At 38.5% G+C, this 23,652-nt stretch overlaps 1 pseudogene; it reads left to right on the top strand.

The window, feature by feature from the left end:
• Window positions 1-4,769: 4,769 nt before the first annotated feature.
• Window positions 4,770-22,843, top strand: LOC110584149 (annotated as a pseudogene).
• Window positions 22,844-23,652: the final 809 nt, after the last annotated feature.

Genomic DNA, 23,652 nt, shown 5'->3' with positions numbered 1-23,652 from the left:
TCGTTCATGAGTGTTTTGTAGTTCCTAGAGTATAGATCCTTTACCTCTTTGGTTAGGTTTGTTCCGAGGTATCTTATGGTTTTTGGTGCTATTGTAAATGGAATCATTTCTCTAATTTCTCTTTCTATAGTTGCGTTGTTAGTGTATAAAAAAGCAACTGATTTCTGTGCATTGATTTTGTATCCTGCCACATTACTGAATTGCTGGATGAGTTCTAATAATTTGGGGGTGGAGTCTCTTGGGTTTTCCACATAAAGTATCATGTCATCTGTGAAAAGAGAGAGTTTGACTTCTTCTTTGCCAATTTAAATACCTTTTATTTCTTTTTGTTGTCTGATTGCTGTTGCTAGGACGTCTAGTACTATGTTGAACAATAGTGGCGAGAGTGGGCATCCTTGATTTGTTCCTGCTCTTCAGGGAAAGGCTCTCAGCTTTTCCCCATTGAGGATGATATTCGCTGTGGGTTTTTCATAGCTGGATTTTGAGAACTTGAGGAATGTTCCCTCTATCCCTATACTCTGAAGAGTTTTAATCAGGAAAGGATGTTGTATTTTGTCAAATGCTTTTTCTGCATCAATTGAGAGGACCATGTGGTTCTTCTCCCTCCTCTTATTAATGTGTTCTATCACAGTGATTGATTTGCGAATGTTGAACCACCCTTGCATCCCGGGAATAAATCCCACTTGGTCGTGGTGGATGATCCTTTTAATGTATTGTTGGATCCTATTAGCTAGGATTTTGTTGAGGATTTTGGAATCCATATTCATCAGGGATATCGGTCTGAAATTCTCCTTTTTGATGGGGTCTTTGCCTGGTTTGGGGATTAAGGTAATGCTGGCCTCATAGAATGAGTCTGGAAGCTTTCCTTCTGTTTCTATTTTTTGAAAACAGCTTCAGTAGAATAGGTATTATTTCTTCTTTGAATGTTTGGTAGAATTCCCCAGGGAATCCATCAGGCCCTGGACTCTTGTTTTTTGGGAGGTTTTTGATCACTGCTTCAATCTCGTTACTGGTTATTGGCCTATTCAGGTTGTCAGTTTCTTCCTGTTTCAGTCTTGGCAGCTTATAGGTAAACCCCAGGAAGGCGTCCATTTCATCCAGAGTGCTCAGTTTATTGGCATATAGTTGTTGATAATAATTTCTAATAATTGTTTCTATTTCCTTGGTGTTAGTTGTGATCTCTCCCCTTTCATTCATAATTTTATTAATTTGGGTCCTTTCTCTTTTCTTTTGCATAAGTCTGGCCAGTGGTTTATCAATCTCATTAATTCGTTCAAAGACCAACTTCTAGTTTCATTGATCTGATCTACTGTGTTTCTGGTTTCTAATTCATTGATTTCTGCTCTAATTTTAATTATTTCTCTTCTAATGCATGGCTTAGGCATTGTCTGATGCTTTTTCTCTAGTTCTTTAAGGTGTAGAGTTAGTTGGTGAATTCGGGATTTTTCTGTTTTTTTTAAGTGAGGCTTAGATGGCTATGTATTTCCCCCTTAGGACTGCCTTCACAGTATCCCATAGGTTTTGGACCAATGTGTTTTTGTTCTCATTGATTTCTATGAATTGTTTAAGTTCTTCTTTGATTTCCTGGTTGACCCAAACATTCTTGAGCAGAGTGGTCTTTAGCTTCCAAGTGTTTGAATTTCTGCCAAATTTTTTCTTGGGATTGAGTTCCAGTTTTAAAGCATTGTGGTCTGAGAATATGGAGGGAATAATCTCAATCTTTTGTTATCGGTTGAGACCTGATTTGTGACCCAGTATGTGGTCTATTCTGGAGAAAGTTCCATGTGCGCTCGAGAAGAATGAGTATTCTGTTGTTTTAGGGTGGAATGTTCTGTCAATATCTATGAGGTCCATCTGGTCCAATGTATCATTCAAAGCTCTTATTTCCTTGTTGATTTTCTGCTCAGTGATCTGTCCATTGCTGAGAGTGGAGTATTGAGGTCTCCTACAATTAACATATTGTTATCAATATGACTCTTTATTTTGGTTAAGAGTTGGCTTATGTAGATGGCTGCTCCCATGTTGGGGGTGTAGATATTTACAATTGTTAGATCTTCTTGTTGGATAGACCCTTTAAGAATGATATAGTGTCGGGGGCCTGGGTGGCTCAGATGGTTGAGCATCTGCCTTCAGCTCAGGTCATGATCCCAGGGTCCTGGGATTGAGTCCCGCATCGGGCTCTCTGCTCCTTGGGAGCCTGCTTCTCCCTCTGCCTCTCTCTCTCTCTCTCTGTGTCTCTCATGAATAAATAAATAAAAATCTTTTAAAAAAAAAAGAATGATATAGTGTCCTTCTGTGACTCTAATTACAGACTTTAGTTTAAAATCTAATTTGTCTGATATAAGAATTGCTACCCCAGCTTTCTTTTGAGGTCCGCTGGCATGGTCCATGGCTTCCATGGATCCATGGAAGATGGATCTCCATGCCTTCACTTTCAGTCTGGATGTATCATTAGGTTCAAAATGAGTCTCTTGTAGACAGCATATGGATGTTCCTGTCTTTTTATCCAGTCTGCAACCCTGTGCCATTTTATGGGAACGTTTAGGCCATTCACACTGAGAGTGATTATTGAAAGATATGAATTAATTGTCATCATGTTGCCTGTGAAGACATTGTTTTTATAGATTGTCCCTGTAAATTTCTGTTGTATATCACTCTTGGGGTCTTTCTCCTTTTATAGAACCCCCCTTAATATTTCTTGCAGGGCCGGCTTAGTGGTCACATATTCTTTCAGTTTCTGCCGGTTGTGGAAGCTCTGCATCTCTCCATCCATTCTAAATGAAAGCCTTGCGGGTAAAGTATTCTTGGCTGCATGTTCTTCTCATTTAGTACCCTGAATATGTCTTACCAAGCCTTTCTGGCTTGTCAGGTCTCTGTGGATAGGTCTGACATTATTCTGATGTTCCTCCCTCTGTACATAAGGAATCTCTTACCCCTGACCGCCCTTAAGATCGTTTCCTTGGTTCTAAGATTTGCAAGTTTAACTATCACATGCCGGGGTGCTGGCCTGTTTTCCTTGATCTTGGGAGGGGTCCTCTCTGCCTCTAGGACGTGAATGTTTGTTTCATTCCCCAGATTAGGGAAGTTCTCAGCTACAATTTGCTCAAATATATCTTCTAGTCCTCTCTCTCTCTCCACTCCCTCAGGGATTCCAATTATTCTGACATTGGAACGCTTCACGGTGTCACTTATTTCTCTGATTCTATTTTCATGGATTCTGAGTTGTTTTTCCCTGGCCTCCTCTTTTCCCTTTTTATCTATTTTATTGTCTTCCAGGTCACTTAGTCTCTCTTCTGTCTCAGTTACCCTAGCTGTTAGATTATCTAGATTGGATTGGATCTCATTGATAGCATTTTTAAGTTCTGCCAAGTCACCTTTTATTTCTGCCCTTAGAGACTCTATGTTGCCATTAATTGATTTCTCCATTCTAGCCATTGTCTTCACAATTGCTAGCCTGAATTCCATCTCTGACATCTTGGTTATATCTGCATCCATTTGTAAATCTGCAGCATAAGTCATAATCTCTGAGTCTCTTCTATTTTGGGGGCTCCTCCTCCTAGTCATTCTGTTGATGGGTGTTTGAGGGAATGTATAGAGTCGAAATTATTGACCAGAACCCAAGCAAGATGCACCTGTTTTCTTGGGACCTTAGGGTTGCTGGCCTCTTGTTTTCCCAGCCTGTCTTCTGTGGGAGGGGCCTGCCACGCTGTTACTCAGGCAACCCTGTTTGGGCAGAGTTGCCCTGCACCCCTGTGGTGGGGGATGGGCTCAGTGGGAATCAGTCTTTGGGGCTTTTGTTCTCTGGTGCCTTTCCCTGGTGGCTTTCCGTGTCTCTTCCGCGAGTCAGAGCAGAAGAGACCATTTCCAACCCTCTGCCTCAGAGCGGAGAGATCGCAGTCTGTTTTTCAGTGAGCTCTCCAGGCCACACTGTCTCCATTTCTGTCCATGCTGCTATAAACTGCAGCGTCCTGGTTTGTGCACCCCTCTGCAGTGCTCCCAGTCCTGCCTCCAGGTCGGGGCACTTTGTGTTTCTAAAACCACCAGCCACTCCCAGTTCGCGCGTGCGTGACCCCGCCACTCTGGGTTTCTGCCCTGGGGGCTGCCCTAAAGTCCTTTCCCCGCCACTACCGGTCTGTGAGTCTGTGCCCCGTCCATAGCACGCGAGGCTGTCGCTCACCGGCAGTGTAGGATCCCCACGGCCAGGCTCCCTCCCACTGCCGTTTATCCTCCAATATCTGCCCGCAGGATCACAGCTCCTCGCTTCATACCTCAAAACCAACCGCCTGCGATATTCTGCTTGTAGAGATCCAGATCTTCTTACATCTCAGGCTGGTTTCGTGGGTGCTCAGAGTGGTCTGGTAGATATCCAGCTCAATTCTGGGGACCAGTTGAAATAGGGTCCCCTACTCCTCCGCCATCTTTCCCCCCATACAAATCCTTTTTTGCAACTTTTAATTTGACATACATACAAATGTCTATATTAATTAATAATTGCTTATTAAGAAAATAGTTTCTTCAACTCCCAATTAAGCAAGAATACTGACTAGTCATTATTTGAAACAATTTCCATTATCACTTCAGAACTGAAGAACTTTCAGAACTAGAAAGTCAACACAGTTATTGGATGCAAATTTATAATTTAGCTAAGACTTTTTTGATAGCTTAAGCTAAATATTATAAATATTGTACTGATGAAACTTTTGCCATGTCAAGGATATTTCCAGAGCTTTTTTTTCAAATCTACAAAACATAAACTGAGTGAAAAGGCTATGGATGTAGATATTCAAGGAAGTATCAGATCCAGAACATTTGCAGAGATCATAAAAGAGCTTAGCTACCTCAACAGGTATTTAATAAAAATAAACATGATCTATTTGGTGAAAAGATTTAGTCAAATTTGTATCAGGAAAGGCAAAAATAAGCCTAGTTTTAACACTTTCCAAGATTCACTCACAAACAAACCTTTTTAATATCCACAGGCTTATGGAACTACTAGACACAGAACAGTCTTTTAAAAGAAGTAGAAAATTTATGTATTAATACTTTGCTATCTTCAAAGCTAAAGTCTAAGAGTTTTAAAAAATCTTACTTTGAAGGAACTGACCTTTTGTCCTAGCAAATATAAACTGATGATTTTTCCCTACTGAAGATTAGTTTTCTGTCCCAAGTGGCTTTATCATTCTGAATTCTATAGAAAACTAGGGATTTAGTCTTCATTTCCCAATGGGAAGGCACTCCTTAGATTATGATTTGCCAGCCCTGGGGCTTTGGAAAAACAAAAGCTAGAGATCAGTTAGTATGCACTTATTTTTCTGAGATCTTCATTTATAGGTGTATTTCTAAAGGCAATGATGGGGATAAGCAAGAGCCGAACTCCAAGAAATGTGTCCTTTACTACTTCTACAACAACCCATTGAGGCTATCTACTGCTCAGGTCAAAGTCATCACCTTCCCCAATGATCTCAATCCACCTATTGCCTAAGGGTTTTCCACAATTTTCTTCGTCATTTTTTTTATCTTCAAATACTCTTGGATTCATCTTGGAGGAGGAAGTCAGTAACAGCTGCTAATAGAAATTATACAGAAAAAGTTTATATTTAGTATGAAAATATACACAAGCCAATAGACATGCTTATTTAAATCACTGATTGAATCATATACTAACAAAGTTTAGGATGTAGTTTTCCAAATCAACTTTGCCTACTTAGCTGTAAAAATTGGGCTGGCAAGTTCAATACTTCCTCCAAATTATTTGTGGTTATGTAATGCATACACAATAAGGGCTTCATTTGAGTTATAGCAATATTTGATTGAATTTACAGAGTAATAAGAACCCTAAGAGAAGAAAATGAACAGCTAGAAAAGAAAGTTGTGTTCCTGATAGAGAATAGAATTGAAACAAATAGCTAGCTGGAAGCTAGTTGGAACATCAATACCTGACAGAAAACCTGGCAAGACAAAATAGATTCCTTTAGCTAAATATAATCTATACATAACCTAGAGGCTCCACATTGGGAATAAATAGTTACCCTACTCCTGAGAACTAGTCTTCTATGTAATTTTATAAAGTCACAAGTGATTGCTCCAAGTAGAATGTTCTATAAATATATTTAAATTCTGTTTGTCTATGTCTTGCTATTCAGGAAATCCATGAATTTATGCATGTGTTGAAAATGTGGCCATCATAGCTAATGAAACTTTAGCTGAATGAAAAAAGAAAGTGATTCGTTAAATGCTTCATAGCATTTGCATCAAGTCAATGTGCACAAGTTGACAAGTCAAAAATCTGATCGAAAATCACTTTTCTTGAAATGCTGGCAGAAATAGTACCACTTGCTATTTTAGTGGTGCCATAAAAGTAAACAGCCGAGGGCGCCTGGGTGGCTCAGTTGGTTAAGCGACTGCCTTCGGCTCAGGTCATGATCCTGGAGTCCCGGGATCGAGTCCCGCATCGGGCTCCCTGCTCGGCAGGGAGTCTGCTTCTCCCTCTGACCCTCCTCCCTCTCATGCTCTCTGTATCTCATTCTCTCTGTCTCAAATAAATAAATAAAATCTTAAAAAAAAAAAAAGTAAACAGCCGATATCATTGGGATTGAAATGGACATTTAATAAATATATATACTTACCCAACTTATTTTTTAATGATTGAGGAATAAGAATCTATTGCTTTCATAGTTTAGGGACATTATTAAATTTGAATTAATTATGATAAGTAATAATCATTACCATACAAATGTAAAGTTGCTTAGACAGATATTCTTCAAAACTATTGTCCCCATGGGCAGTTTTTGAGCAATCACATGTATAAGCCATGTGTTAACCTTTGCAGAAAGCGAAATGGATGGACCTGGTCACCGATGTATACATACAGCAGTCACCAGTCCATCTGTATATTACATTATATCCTAGCCACTGACTCTAGTTACAGTTCATCTGTATACTGTAGTACCTTTAGTTGAAAAGGAGTAGCACTAATATGTTTTGCCTTCTCTTAAAGTTTGGGATAGTTATGGAATTTATGTAGGTATCTACAACTGGTGAACTCTTACTCTGAGAGATGGGAGGGTAATATCCACATACATTTAATTAAGGGAATTAATTGCCCTTTGTAATTAATCAGTTGCCCTTTGCCTTCATTAACGGGTCTTCTGATATTTAATGTGTAATTTACAAATTCATCCAAATTTCTTTTTTGACCTTGAGAAATGCTGTATTTAAACCAAAAAGTCAAAACATTTTTAAACAGGCTTGGAAAGGAGAGGAAGTGGGAAGAAAATCGTAAAGAAAATGTTCCGTTGTTAACAAATGTTTTCTTTCCTGGGAAAAAATTCTAACACTTTACATGCATATCACAGTCTTATGTCCAAGTTAAGCTAAAACAAAAACATCCCCAGGTTCAGTAACATAGAGCAGCTACACTGAGGGCAAAATGATAGTTTTCCTCCACTTCATTACTGGCATAGAAAGATATTCTAATAAACCTGGTCAAGAATAAACATGTGTATATATCCCACCACCACCACAAAAAAGTTATTTTAAGATATATGGGAGGAAGTTTAGCCTCAGAGTTCAGAGTGTGAACATTGGAACCAGATTTCCTGGATTAAAATCCTTATATTGCTCATTAGCTCTGTGGTCAATTTTTATAACTTCTCTGTGGCTAAATTTATGAGGATACTAATAATAACAACTTGATATGTTTGTTTATATAAATTAAATGTGATCTTACATTTAAAACATTTAAAAAATGTTTTTTTACACACATGGCAAACCCTCAACGATTTCATTGTTAAATTCAAACAAAATGCTTTTACCATTAATTCATAATTGCCGCAGGCACATGAAGGAGTTGGAAGGGGACAGACAATGATGATGGTGCTGAGTATTTTCATATTTTATTCTAAATACTCTTGTGAGACGTCATCACTGTTTTGGGGCTGCCCATGATCTAGAAACACCTCACAGTATAAAAGCTGAAAATGCTTGCTCCCTTGAACTCCCTTTGCATATAGCGCGCAGCCGCATGACCCAACATCATCAAGTGGATTTTCAACCAGCTAGTGATGTCCAGTAAAGGGGTTTGTGGGGCTTCTTGTCTGGCCCCTGCAGTTCTCAGACAGCAGTGACAATGGTGCTAGTTGTGGTGTCTGGGTCACTGCCCATACGGTCAGCCTAGCAAGCTGCCCATCCAGAACTCAGCAGTATCCTCACAATGGGTGAGTCCAGGCATTTCTTCTGGTTGCAGACGCTCCAAGCCTGCTTCCCTAACCCTCTAGAGGTTCTATGAACTATCCAGTATCCTTTTAGTACCTTTCTTTTCTGCTTAAAAAACAGTGAGCATCAATTTCTGTGCAGATATAATTAAGATCTGTGACTGGTAGAATATGAGTGTTATTGAAGCCCTCTTCATAATAATGTATAATAATGTATTAATAGTGTGCTTTAAAAAAAAGTATTTAAGTGGGAAGAGAGTCAACCTCAAGTCCCATTTTTTAACCAGATTGTTGTTGTTGTTATTATTATTATTTTGGTGCTGAGTTGTATAAGTTCTTTATAATTTTTTCATTATGTTATGTTAGTCACCATACAGTACTTCATTAGTTGTGTTTAAATTTTATTTTATTATGTTATGTTAGTCACCATACACTACATCATTAATTTTTGAAGTAGTGTTCCATGATTCATTGTTTGCATATAACACCCAGTGCTCCATTCAGTACGTGCCCTCTTTAGTACCCATCACCAGGCCAACCCATCCCCCCACCCCCTCCCCTCTGAAACCCTGTTTGTTTCCCAGAGTCCATAGTCTCTCATGGTTCATTATTAGATATATCATTTGCAAATAGGATTGTTTTCTTAATTTCTCCTTGTGCTACTTTGTTATAAGTGTATAGAAATGCAACAGGTTTCTATATGTTAATTATGTACTCTACAACTTTACTGAACTCATTTATTAGTTTTAATAGATTTTTGGTGGAGTCTTTAGGGTTTTCTGTATGTAAAGAATCATATCATCTATAAATAGTAACAGTTTTACTTTTTCTTTACCAATTTGGATGCTTTTATTTGTCCTCCTCCTCCTCCTCCTCTTCCTCCTCCTTCTTCTCCTTCTCCTTTTTCTTTCTTTTTCTTTTTTCTTTCTTTCTTTCTTTCTTTCTTCCTTCCTTCCTTCCTTCCTTCCTTCCTTCCTTCCTTCCTTCCTTCCTTCCTTCCTTCCTTTTTCTTTCTTTCTTTCTTTCTTTTTCTTCTTCTTCTTGATTTTTTTTTATCTGATTGCTGTAACTAAGACTTCCAGTAATACATTGAATAAAAGTGGCAAGAATGGACATCTTGTCTTGTTCCTAATCTTAGAAAAAAAGCTATGTTTTTCACTATTAATTATGACGTTAGCTGTTTTTCATATAGGGCCTCTATTATGCTGAGGTATGTTCCCTCTAAACACACTTTATTGACAGTTTTTATCATGAGTGGGTGTTGAATTTTGTCAAATGCTTTTTTTGAATCTATCAGTTTGATCATGTGGTTTTTTACCCTTCATTTTGTTATTGTGGTGTACTACGTTGATTGATTTGTAGATAATGAACCATCCTGGCATCTCTTTAGTAAGTCTCACTTGACTATGGTGGATTATTCTTTTAATGTATTTTTAAATTTGGTTTGCAACTGTTTGTTGAGGATTTTTACATCTATGTTCACCAGGAATATTGCCCTATGGTTGTCCTTTTTTTGTGGTGTCTCTTTGGTTTTGGTATCAGGGTAATGCTGGCCTCAAAGAATGAAATTGAGTTTTCCTTCTTCTAGTTTTTGGAATAGTTTGAGCAGAGTTAGTATTAGCTCTTCCTACATGTTTAGTAGAATTCATCCATGAAGCCATCTGCGTTTGTTTGTTTAGGAGTTTTGGATTACTCATTCAATTTCATTACTAGTAGTAATTGGTCTGTTCAGATTTTCTATTTCTTCCTGATTCAGTTTTGGACAAATGTATGTTTCTAGGAATTTATTCATTTCTTTCTAGATTTTCAAATATAATATAATTTTTCATAGTAGTCTCTCATAATCCTTTGTATTTCTGGGATTTGGTTTTTATTTCTCCTCCTTCATTTCTGATTTTATTTCAGCCCTCTCTCTTTTCATCAGAATGAATCTAGCTAAATATTTATCAATTTTGTTTATTTTTTCAAAGAAACCAGCTCTTGGTTTTATTGATCTTTTCTACTGTAGTTTTCATCTTTATTTCATTTAGTCATGCTCTGATTTTTATTATTTCCTTCTTTCTACTAATTTTGGGATTGGGTTGTTCTTCTTTTTCTAGTTTCCTTAGGTGTATGTTTAGATTGTTTATTTGACATTTTTCTTGGTGTAGGCCTGTATCAGTATAAACTTCCCCTCCTTAGAACTGCTTTCACTGCATCTCAAAGATTTGGAACTGTTGCATTTCCATTATTAGTCTCTAGTTATTTTTTATTTCCTCTTTGGCTTATTCATTGACCCATTCATTGTTTAATAGCATGTTGTTTAACCTCTACATGTTTGTGTTTTTTCCAGTTTTCTTCTGGTAACTAATTTCTAGTTTCATACCATTATAGTTAGAAAATATACTTGATATCATTTCAATCTTCTTAACTTTACTGACACTTTCTGTGGCCTAAAAAATGTGTATTCTGCTGTTTTTGAATGGAATGTTCTGTATGTATCTGTTAAGTTCACATGATCTGATTGGGTCATTCAAAGCCACTGTTTCTTTATTGATTTCTGTCTGGATGATTTATCCATTGATGTAATTAGGATGTTAAAGTCCCTTAATACTATTGTATTACTGTCAATTCCTCTCTTTATATCTGCTACTATTTGCTCTATGTATTTAGGTGCTTCTATGTTGGGTGCATAGATATTTACCATTGTTAATGATCCTTCTTGGGATTGATGCCCTTATCCTTTATCATTATGTAATACCCTTTTTATCTCTTCTTACAGTCTTTGCTTTAAAGTCTAATATATTATGTGTAGTATACATTTTATATATATATATATTATATTTTTATATTTTGTCTGATATAAGTATTGCTACCCCAGGTTTTTTTTTTTTTTTTTTTTTTTTAGCTTCCATTTGCATGGAGTATCTTTTTCCATCCCTTCACTTTCAGTCTGTGTGTGCCTTTAGGTCTAAAGTAAGTCTCTTGTAGGCAGCATATAGATGGGTCTTTACACTTTGTCTTGAACTAAATTTGGGAACATCTATTATGCATATGAATACTTGACATTCTCTGTCATCTCATTAGTTTAATTTTGTGTTTCTTCATCTGCATTTAGGAAATAGTACTGGAGTTGTTCTCCACCTTACTATTTGAATTTTCTTCAGAAGCATTTTCATTTGTTACTGCCAATATGAATTTCCCTTTGGATATTGTGTTTTTATTTATTTGAAATCCTTATTTTACTTCATTTACCTTCTTTTTTGTGCTATTCTGTTACCTACACTTCCATTTTCTTCACTTTTCATCTCCATTTGTTCTCTCTGTGTGACCCACTGCCCCTTTTCCAAAGAGGCCGTATCTCTATTTATTCTGTAGATTATTCCAAACATCTCCCTGGAATTTTTAAATAGATCCTCTAATAAATCATTTTGCAGAGTTTTGCTTTTCCAGAGTCCCAGGAGAGATTTTTTTCTCCTTATTCTACAATGATTTTAATAGCCTACATTTAGTTTCTATTCTTACCTATCCCTGAGCCCAGGAAATCTACACAGACATGGGATTATTTCATTTTCCTTCATTCTCTGTTCCTGATCTCTATTCTCTGCAGTTGGAGGGCTGTTGATGTTAATATCTTCATGTCAAATTTCTTGTTTCTAATAAGATTTCTCCTGGTTAATCTGCTTCTTTCCTCTACTGCCCAGTCCTCTGGTACCTAAACTGACATGGTACAGGAAAAAATAATTTTCTCAGTTTGTCCTTCTTCTGAGTGTGAAGTTGCCTGAAAGTTCTCTACCAGCAATCCACTCCTACTTCCTTTCCAATAGTTTGCTGGGATTTTTGCATTTTTCTCAAAATGAAGGAAACTAACAAATAGAGAGCTGAGGGACAGGAGAAATGCTATCTACCTGCCTCACTGGATATCATTTTAAGAATGTAAGGAAACACTTATCTTTCTCTCTACAGGTGGGTATTAAAGAGGGCACGTATTGAATGGAGCACTGGATGTTATATGCAAACAATGAATCATGGAACACTACATCAAAAACTAATGATGTAATGTATGCTGATTAACATAACATAATAAAAAAAGACAAAAAAATAAAATAAAATACTGACACATTTCAAAAAATAAATAAATAAATTTCAGATTTCTGAATTAGAGAAAAAATATTTGGAGTATTGAAAAAGATTCTCTCCTTGACCAAACTCTGGTGAGGCTCCTCTGAACTCTCTTCTTAAGTAGGACCTGATTGGGGGCTTCCCTGTTTATTTCTGCATTATCTAATTTTAGAGGGAATCCTGCTACATCAGCTTAGCCAGATTTCCCCGCCCTCAATATCTAAGCATGCTCAATATCTGATCAGGTTCCTCATTCTCTATGATCCTCTATGTGATATCTGATCACACTGGCTTGCATACAGCAAAAATCCTGTTAGGTCACTTTAGCCAGAAAATATCCCCTTACCCCTGGTGTTTCCTCTTAGTAATTTTTCATCCACTGGCCACACACACCCTGCTCCTTGACTATAAATTTCCATTTTTCCTTGTTGTCTTTGCAGTTGAGCCCACTCCTCCTCCCTAATGTAAAGCCCCATGCAATAGTCCCTATATCTATTGCAAGAGTCCTTTTTTTTTTTAAGATTTTATTTATTTATTTCACAGAGAGAGAGAGAGAGAGCACAAGTACGGGGAGCTGCAGGCAGAGGGAGATGCAGGCTCCCCCCTGAGCAGGGAGCCCAATGTGGGGCTCCATCCCAGGATCCTGGGATCATGACCTGAGGCGAACGAGGATGCTTAACCCATTGAACCACTTGCCGGTGGCTACCAGCAAGAGTCCTTTTAATAAAACCTGTATCACTGTTCTATAAAAAGTTTCATAATTAATTTCTTTAATGACATGGAGACTCTTCTTACTTTTCATGTGGTCTATTTCATGAAGCAAAGATGCAATCTGTCATATGCTTTAGCCTGAATAAGATGTGAGTGTGTGTGTATGTGTGCATGTGTTAATGGCAACAATTATATATCTTTTTTTTATTCTTATGTTAATCCCCATACATTACATCATTAGTTTTAGATGAAGTGTTCCATGATTCATTGTTTGTGCATAACACCCAGTGCTCCATGCAGAATGTGCCCTCCTCAATACCCACCACCAGGCTAACCCATCCTCCCACCCCCCCTCCCCTCTAGAACCCTCAGTTTGTTTTTCAGAGTCCATCGTCTCTCATGGTTCGTCTACCCCTCTGATTTCCCCTGCTTCATTCTTCCCCTCCCGCTACCTTCTTCTTCTTTTTTTTTTTCTTAACATATATTGCATTATTTGTTTCAGAGGTACAGATCTGAGATTCAACAGTCTTGCACAATTCACAGCACTTACCAGAGCACATACCCTCCCCAGTGTCTATCACCCAGTCACCCCATCCCTCCCACCGCACCCCCCACTCCAGCAACCCTCAGTTTGTTTCCTACAATTAAGAATTCCTCATATCAGTGAGATCATATGGTACATGTCTTTCTCTGTTTGACTTATTTCGCTCAACATAATACCCTCCAGTTCCATCCACATAGTTGCAAATGGCAAGATCTCATTTCTTTTGATGGCTGCATAATATTCCATTGTATATATATACCACATCCTCTTTATCCATTCATCTGTTGATGGACATCTTGGCTCTTTCCACAGTTTGGCTATTGTGGACATTGCTGCTATAAACATTGGGGTGCACATACCCTTTCGGATCCCTACTTTTGTATCTTTGGGGTAAATACCCAGTAGTGCAATTGCTAGGCTGTATGGTAGCTCTATTTTCAACTTTTTGAGGAACCTCCGTACTGTTTTCCAGAGTGGCTGCACCAGCTTGCATTCCCACCAACAGTGTAGGAGGGTTCCCCTTTCTCTGCATCCCTGCCAACATCTGTCGTTTCCTGACTTGTTAATTTTAGCCATTCTGACTGGTGTGAGGTGGTATCTCATTGAGGTTTTGATGTGGATTTCCCTGATGCTGAGCGATGTTGAGCACTTTTTCATGTGTCTGTTGGCCATTAGGATGTCTTCTTTGGAAAAATGTCTGTTCATGTCTTCTGCCCATTTCTTGATTGGATTCTTTGTTCTTTGGGTGTTGAGTTTGATGAGTTCTTTATAGATTTTGGATACTAGCCCTTTATCTGATATGTCATTTGCAAATATCTTCTCCCATTCTGTCGGTTGTCTTTTGGTTTTGTTGACTGTTTCCTTTGCTTTGCAAAAGTTTTTTATCTTGATGAAGTCCCAATAGTTCATTTTTGCCCTTGCTTCCCTTGCCTTTGGCGATGTTTCTAGGAAGAAGTTGCTGTGGCTGAGGTCGAAGAGGTTTCTGCCTGTGTTCTACTTCAGGATTTTGATGCTGTCTCACATTGAGGTCTTTCAACCATTTTGAGTCTATTTTTGTGTGTGGTATAAGGAAATTGTCCACTTTCATTCTTCTGCATGGGGCTGTCCAATTTTCCTGACACCATTTGTTGAAGAGACTGTCATTTTTTCCATTGGATATTCTTTCCTGCTTTGTCAAAGATTAGTCGACCATAGAGTTGAGGGTCCATTTCTGGGCTCTCTATTCTGTTCCATTGATCTATGTGTCTGTTTTTGTGCCAGTACCATGCTGTCTTGATGATGACAGCTTTGTAATAGAGCTGGAAGTCCGGAATTGTGATGCCGCCAGCTTTGCTTTTCTTTTTCAACATGCCTCTGGCTATGCGGGGTCTTTTCTGGTTCCATACAAATTTTAGGATTATTTGTTCCATTTCTTTGAAAAAAGTGGATGGTATTTTGATGGGGATTGCATTGAATGTGTAGATTGCTCTAGGTAGCATTGACATCTTCACAATATTTGTTCTTCCAATCCATGAGCATGGAACGTTTTTCCATTTCTTTGTGTCTTCCTCAATTTCTTTCATGAGTATTTTATAGTTTTCTGAGTACAGATCCTTTGCCTCTTTGGTTAGATTTATTCCTAGGTATCTTATGGTTTTGGGTGCAGTTGTAAATGGGATCGATTCCTTAATTTCTCTTTCTTCTGTCTTGTTGTTGGTGTATAGGAATGCCACTGATTTCTGTGCATTGATTTTATATCCTGCCACTTTACTGAATTCCTGTATGAGTTCTAGCAGTTTTGGGGTGGAGTCTTTGGGGTTTCCCACATAAAGTATCATATCATCTGCAAAGAGTGAGAGTTTGACTTCTTCTTTGCCGATTTGGATGCCTTTGATTTCTTTTTGTTGTCTGATTGCTGTGGCTAGGACTTCCAATACTATGTTGAATAGCAGTGGTGATAGTGGACATCCCTGCCGCGTTCCTGACCTTAGGGGGAAAGCTCTCAGATTTTCCCCATTGAGAATGATATTCGCTGTAGGTTTTTCATAGATGGATTTTATGATATTGAGGTATGTACCCTCTATCCCTATACTCTGAAGAGTTTTGATCAAGAAAGGATGCTGTACTTTGTCAAAAGCTTTTTCTGCATCTATTGAGAGGATCATATGATTCTTGTTCTTTCTTTTGTTAATGTATTGTATCACATTGATTGATTTGCGGATGTTGAACCAACCTTGCAGCCCAGGGATAAATCCCACTTGGTCGTGGTGAATAATCCTTTTAATGTACTGTTGGATCCTATTGGCTAGTATTTTGGTGAGAATTTTTGCAACCATGTTCATCAGGGATATTGGTCTGTAATTCTCCTTTTTGATGGGGTCTTTGTCTGGTTTTGGGATCAAGGTAATGCTGGCCTCATAAAATGAGTTTGGAAGTTTTCCTTCCATTTCTATTTTTTGGAACAGTTTCAGAAGAATAGGTATTATTCTCCCTGAAATGTTTGGTAGAATTCCCCTGGGAAGCAATCTGGCCCTGGGCTTTTGTTTTTTGGGAGATTTTTGATGACTGCTTCCATTTCCTTAGTGGTTATAGGTCTGTTCAGGTTTTCTATTTCATCCTGGTTCAGTTTTGGTAGTTGATACATCTCTAGGAATGCCTCCGTTTCTTCCAGGTTATCTAATTTGCTGGGATAGAGTTGCTCATAATATGTTCTTATAATTGTTTGTATTTCTTTGGTGTTGGTTGTGATCTCTCCTCTTTCATTCATGATTTTGTTGATTTGGGTCATTTCTCTTCTCTTTTTGATAAGTCTGGCCAGGGGTTTATCAATCTTGTTAATTCTTTCAAAGAACCAGCTCCTAGTTTCGTTGATCTGTTCTACTGTTCTTTTAGTTTCTATTTCATTGATTTCTGCTCTGATCTTGATTATTTCTCTTCTCCTGCTGGGTTTAGGCTTTATTTGCTGTTCTTTCTCCAGCTCCTTTAGGTGTAGGGTTAGGTTGTGTACTTGAGACCTTTCTTGCTTCTTGAGAAAGGCTTGTATTGCTATATACTTTCCTCTTAGGACTGCCTTTGCTGCATCCCAAAGATTTTGAATAGTTGTGTTTTCATTTTCATTGGTTTCCATGTATTTTTTTTAATTCTTCTTTAATTTCCTGGTTGACCCATTCATTCTTTTGTAGGATGCTCTTTAGGCTCCATGTATTTGAGTTCTTTCCGACTTTCCTCTTGTGATTGAGTTCTAGTTTCAAAGCATTGTGGTCTGAAAATAGGCAGGGAATGATCCCAGTCTTTTGGTACTGGTTGAGACCTGATTTATGACCTAGGATGTGATCTATTCTGGAGAATGTTCCATGGGGACTAGAGAAGAATGTGTATTCCGTTGCTTTGGGATGGAATGTTCTGAATATATCTGTGAAGTCCATTTGGTCCAATGTGTCATTTAAAGTCTTTATTTCCTTGTTGATCTTTTGCTTAGGTGATCTGTCCATTTCAGTGAGGGGGGTGTTAAAGTCTCCCACTATTATTGTATTGTTGTCGATGTGTTTCTTTGCTTTTGTTATTAATTGGCTTATATAATTGGCTGCTCCCATGTTAGGGTCATAGATATTTACAATTGTTAGATCTTCTTGTTGGATAGACCCTTTAAGTAGGATATAGTGTCCTTCCTCATCTCTTATTACAGTCTTCGTTTTAAAATCTAATTTTTCTGATATAAGGATTGGCACCCCAGCTTTCTTTTGGTGTCCATTAGCATGGTAAATGGTTTTCCACCCTCTCCCTTTCAATCTGGGGGTGTCTTTGGTTCTAAAATGAGTCTCTTGCAGACAGCATATCGATGGGTCTTGTTTTTTAATCCAGTCTGATAGCCTGTGTCTTTTGATTGGGGCATTGAGCCCATTTACATTCAGGGTAACTATTGAAAGATAGGAATTTAGTGCCATTGTATTGCCTGTAAGGTGACTGTTACCGTATATTGTCTGTGTTCCTTTCTGGTCTATGTTGCTTTTAGGCTGTCTCTTTGCTTAGAGGACCCCTTTCAAGATTTCCTGTAGGGCTGGTTTTGTGTTTGCAAATTCCTTTAGTTTTTGTTTGTCCTGGAAGCTTTTTATCTCTCCTTCTATTTTCAATGACAGCCTAGCTGAATATAGTATTCTTGGCTGCATATTTTTCTCATTTAGTGCTCTGAATATATCCTGCCAGTCATTCTGGCCTGCTGGGTCTCTGTGGATAGGTCTGTTGCCAATCTAATGTTTCTACCATTGTAGGTTACATATCTCTTCTCCCGAGCCACTCTCAGGATTTTCTCTTTGTCTATGAGACTCGTAAGTTTTACTATTAGATGTCGGGGTGTTGACCTATTTTTATTGATTTTGAGAGGGGTTCTCTGTGCTTCCTGGATTTTCATGCCTGTTTCCTTCCCCAAATTAGGGAAGTTCTCTGCTATAATTTGCTCCATTATACCTTCTGCCCCTCTCTCTCCTTCTTCTGGGATCCCAATTATTCTAATGTTGTTTCATCTTATGGTATCGCTTATCTCTCGAATTCTGCCCTCGTGATCCAGTAGTTGTTTATCTCTCTTTTTCTCAGCTTCTTTTTTTCCATCATTTGGTCTTCTATATTATTGATTCTCTCTTCTGCCTCATTTATCCTAGCAGTTAGCACCCCCATTTTTGATTGCACCTCATTAATAGCCTTTTTGATTTCTACATGGTTAGATTTTAGTTCTTTTACTTTTCCAGAAAGGGTGTCTCTTATATCTTCCATATTTTTTTCAAGCCCAGCTAGTATCTTTAAAGTGATGATTCTGAACTCTAGATCTGACATCGTACTAATGTCCGTATTGAGTAGGTCCCTGGCAGTCGGTACTACCTCTTGTTCTTTTTGTTGAGGTGATTTTTTCTGTCTTGTCATTTTGTGCAGAGGAGAATAGGTTAATGAGAGAACAAAATGCTAGCAGAGTAACAATGTCCCCAGAAAATATACTCTAACCAAATCAGAAAAGACCTGAAGCAGTGGAAAAAGTAACGGAAAGAGAGAAAAAAGAAAAAGAAAAAGATAAAGATAAAAACAAACAAAAACGAACAAAACAAAAGAACAACAACAAAAAAAACCAGAATGTGATCAAATATGATCAGGCTGGTATATAGATCAGTGCCACACACTAGATTTTGGGTATATTTGGCCTTTTAGAAGAAAGTGCCTCCCAAAATTTTAAAGAACGAAAAATTTATATATGTACAAAAATAAGGGTTGATATGATGAAGGGATGGAATATGACTGTAAAGATGGAAATTATAAAAAAATTTATAAAAGGAATTGATAAGAAGTTGTTTGAAAAAAGAAAGAAGAGGATTTAAAAAAAGAAAAAAGAAAAAAAAAGGGAGAGAATGTGATCAGGCAGGGGAGTAGAAAATACCATATACTAGAGATTTAGGGTATATTTTAATCTGTTAGAAGAAACTATCTCAAAATTTTAAAGAGAGATCAACTTATATATATATGCCAAAAATATGGGTAACTACTATGAAGGGATAGAATATGACTCTAAAAATGAAAAATAAAAATGTTTTTTAAAAAAAGGGATTGATAAGATGTTGGTTGAAAAAGGGAAAAAGAAAAATTCAAAAAGAAAAAAAAGACAGTTAAAAAAAAATTAACTTTGAAAGACTAAAGAATCATGGTAAAAAAGCCATGAATTCTATGTGCAGTATTCCTCTAGCCCTGGAGTTCTGCCGTTCTCATTGATGGGTAAACTTGGTCTTGGCTGGCTGTTCTCGCTGATCTTCTGGGGAGGGGCCTGTTGCCGTGGTTTCCAAATGTCTCTGCCGGAGGCGGAACTGCCCCGCCCTTGCCCCCTTCCGGCTAAGTAATCTGCTCGGGTTTGCTCTCCGGAGCTTTTGTTCCCTGCGAGCTTTCCGTACAGCTTTGGAGGCGGAGAGTGAAAATGGCAGCCTCCCAATCTCCACCCCATAGAAGCCGAGACCTCGGGGCCCCGCTACTCAGTGTGCCCCCAGAGAAAAGCAGTCAGTCACTCCTGTCTCCCCGGTCTCTGGCCGCACTCCCTGCTCACCCGGCCTGTGACCGGGCGTTTCTATCTCTGGCACCCGACCCCGGGTGGAGTCTCCAAACCCAGCAGATCCCTGCGGCGCCCTCCCGCGCGGTCCTCCCAGGGGAGGAAGGTGAGTCTCCCCGGATCTGCCGCTTGTTGGGTCCCTGCTGGAGGAGCAGGGGCCCGACTGTGCCGCGGATCACGGTTTGTGGCAACCCCGAGCTGAGAGCCCGCGCCTGGGCTCCGCCTCTGCAGCTGGCTTCCCTGCTCCGTTACCTGGGAGCTCTGCCACACTCAGGTACCCCCGGTCTTTCTGTGACCCTGAGGGTCCTGAGACCACACTGTCCCGGAGGGTTCCACCCCCCGCTTAGCCACCGGAGTGACGTCCCTCAGTAGACCAGACTTCTAAAAGTTCCGATTTTGTGCTCCGTGGTTCTATCACTTGCCAGAAGCGGCCGACGGAGGCCCCTCCCCCGCTGTCTGTCCTCCCGAATATTGCCTCGGATTCACTTCTCCGTATGTCCTACCTTCCAGAAAGTGGTCGCTTTTCTGATGAGAGAGTTGTTGCTCTTCTTTTCTTCGATCTCCTGTTGAGTTTGTAGGTGTTCAGAATGGTTTGATCCCTATCCAGCTGAATTCCTGAGAGGAGATGAAATCCAGGTCTCCTACTCCTCCGCCATCTTGCTCCGCCCCTTAATGGCATCAATTAATTGCTAATATAAAATTTTGCATCAGACCCTTGTTAAAAATGGTGAGACAGATTTTATTCAAACTGTTGAAGTAGACGAAAGAGACTTCAGTTCAGTTGAATTCAGTTGAGAACTGGGCTCAACTCTGAATACAGAAAGGACAACTAAGGATTTATAGCCTATAAGCAGAATGAAGAGATCAGTAGATGAAAAAATGCTAAGAAGAGACCTCAAGGGTAGGGAGATTCTTCCTTAACTGGTTTAACAGGGTTCCTGCTAAAGGTAGATTAATGGCTTAGATATCAAGGTGGGGGGAAATGAGGATCTTGCTCACATATCAAAGATCAGGGGTACTCATTAAAACTGGGTTCAGCAAGCCATGGGCACAGAAGACCAAGGTGGAGTCCCAGTCATAAAAGTAGTGAGAACTTACATCCTTATCTTGTTCCTGGTTTTAGAGGAAAAGATTTTAGTGTTTCATCATTGAGTATGATGTTAGCTATAGTTTTGTCATTTATGGGCTTTATCTTGTTGATGTATGTAACCTCTAAACCCATTTGTTTTGAGTTTTTATTATGAGTGGATGATGAATTTGTCAAATATTTTTTCTGAATCTACTGAGATGATTATGTCTCTTTTATATCTCATTTTGTTATTGTCATTTCTACATTGATTGATTTGCATATATTGAACCATCTTTGCATCTCCAGAATAAGTCTTGATTGTGGCAAATGAACTTTTAATGTATTTTTGAATTTGGCTTACAAATATTTTGTTTAAGATTTTTGCATGTATATTCATCAGGGATATTGGCCTATAGTTTTCTTTTTTTGTAGTGTCTTTGTCTGGTTTTGGTGTCAGGGTAATGCTAGTCTCAAAGAATGAAAATGAAAGTTTTCCTCCTTCTAGTTTTTGGAATAGTTTAAAAAGAATAAATATTAACACTTCTTAATGTTTGGTAGAATTCACCTGGGAAGCCATCTGGTTCTGTACTTTGTTTGGAGTTTTTTGATTATCAATTCAATTTCATTACTAGTAATTAGTCTGTTCAGATTTTCTGTTTCTTCCTGATTCAGTTTTGGAAGATCGTATATTTTAGGAATTTATCTATTTTTTCTAAGTTGTCCAATTTGTTGGCATATAATTTTTTATAGTAGTCTCTTACAATCCTTTGTATTTCTGTGGTATTGGCTGTAACTTCTGCTCTTTCATTTCCTATTTTATTTATTTGAGTCCTCTTTTTATTATCATGAGCCTGGCTAAAGTTTTATCAATTTTGTTTATTTTTTTTTTTAAGAACCAGCTCTTGGTTTTACTGACCTTCTCTCTTGCATTTTTAGTCTCTATTACATTTATTTTTGCTCTGATCTTTATTATTTCCTTTTTTCTACTAACTTGGGCCTTTGTTCTTTTCTGTCTTCTTTGGGTAAGTTTAGATTGTTTATTTGAGATTTTTCTTTTTTCTTGAGGCAGACCTGCATTTCTATAAACTTCCCTTTTAGAACTGCTTTTATTGCATACCATAGATTTTGGTTTTTGGTGGCTTTTTAAGTTTATATTTAAATTCCAATTAGTTATACCAGGTTGAAGATGTTCATTCTCAGACACATCTAAGTCTTCATATAGCCTGACTCGGAGGCTTTCAAGTCTTGAATCCAGATGACCCAGCTCCCCACTCATTGATATAAAACACATGGAGTTTGGCATTTTCAGCACCAAAAAAGAGCCCACCTAGCTCCCATGCTCAGACAGCCCTATGCCCCAGATGGCTATTTCAGAAAGTTTGAGCCCCAGCTATACTCCCTTAACTCCAACAGTGATGATGTGGGCTTCTGGACAGATAAGGAGATCTTGTCCAAGTACTAGTTAGGCATGCTGCCCTTTAGCAACCAGTATGACCTGATGGACAACCACCTGATAGTGAGGGTGATCAAGGCCAGGACCTGTCACCCCCCATCTCCCATGATGATTCATACCAGGACATGGCCCACTCAAACCCTTATATCAAGATCTGTCTCCTGTCAGAACAGAAGAATTCTAAGCAGATGTGGGTCAAATGCAAGACCCAGAAACCCTTGTTTAAGGAGTGTTATACCTTGGAGAAACCCTTCCTAGAGGTGCTGCTAACAGTGGTGGATTTTGATAAGTTCTCTTGCCACTGTGTCATTGAAAAGGTTTCCCTGCCTTTGTGGGAGGTTGAACTGGTGAAGGGTGGGCACTGGTAGAAGGTGCGAATTCCAACTTCTCAGAATGAAGTAGAGCTAGGGGAGCTGTGTCTGTCCCTGAACTATCACCCAAGTGCTGGGAGATGAAATGTTGATGTCATTTGAGCCAAACAACTTCTTCAGACAGATGTGAGCCAAGGTTCATCCCCTTTGTGGAAATCCAGCTGATATATGGACTCAAGCTTGTGAAAACAAAGAAGACTTTCTTCTAAAGAGGCAGGATTGATCCTATCTGCAATAAATCCTTCAGCTTCAAAGTCCCCCAAGAAGAACTTGAAAATGCCATTTTAGTGTTTATAGGATCCAACAACCCTGTGACCATCCTGTGAACAGTGTAGTCACACAGACCTCAAAACTGATATTTCTGTGGCATAAAGAAACAAGTCAATAGCTATGAAAGTAAAACAATTGAAAAAAAATTCCAGTTAGTTATTATACAGTGAAATATTAGGTTCAGGTGTACAATATAGTGATTCAACACTTCCATACAATACCTGGTGCCCTCCTTAAATTAATCCCCAACACCTATTTAATCCATCCCCCCACCCCCCTCCTCTCTGGTAACCATTAGTTTGTTCTGTATAGTTAAGAGTCTATTTCTTGGTTTGCCTCTCTCTCCCCCCTCTTTTCTTGTTTGTTTTGTTTCTTAAATTCCACATATGAGTTAAATCATATGGTATTTGTCTTTTCTGACTGACTTATTTTGCTTAGCATTATACTCTCTGGCTCCATCCATGTCTTGCAAATGGCACAATTTCATTCTTTTTTATGGTTAATATTCCATCATAGATAGATAAATAGATGATAGATAGATAGATGATAGATAGATAGATAATAGATATAATCAATCTTCTTTATCCATTCATCAGTCAGTGGACATTTGGGGTGTTTCCATAATTTGGCTATTGTAGAGAACACTGCTATAAACATCATGGTGCAAGTATCCTTTTGAATTAATATTTTTGTATTATTTGGGTAAATACCTGGTAGTGCAATTGCTGGATCCTAGGGTAGTTCTATTATTAACTTTTTGAGGAAACTCCATACTGTTTTCCAGAGTGGCTGTACCAGTTTGCATTCCCACTAACAGTGAAAGAGGGTTTCCCTTTCTCCATATCCTCTCCAACATCTGTTGTTT

Source organism: Neomonachus schauinslandi, chromosome 2 (assembly GCF_002201575.2).
Source record: "Neomonachus schauinslandi chromosome 2, ASM220157v2, whole genome shotgun sequence".
NCBI lineage: Eukaryota > Metazoa > Chordata > Mammalia > Carnivora > Phocidae > Neomonachus > Neomonachus schauinslandi.
The sequence above is the reverse complement of the archived record's forward strand: the minus strand, read 5'-3'. Positions and strand labels throughout refer to the sequence as shown.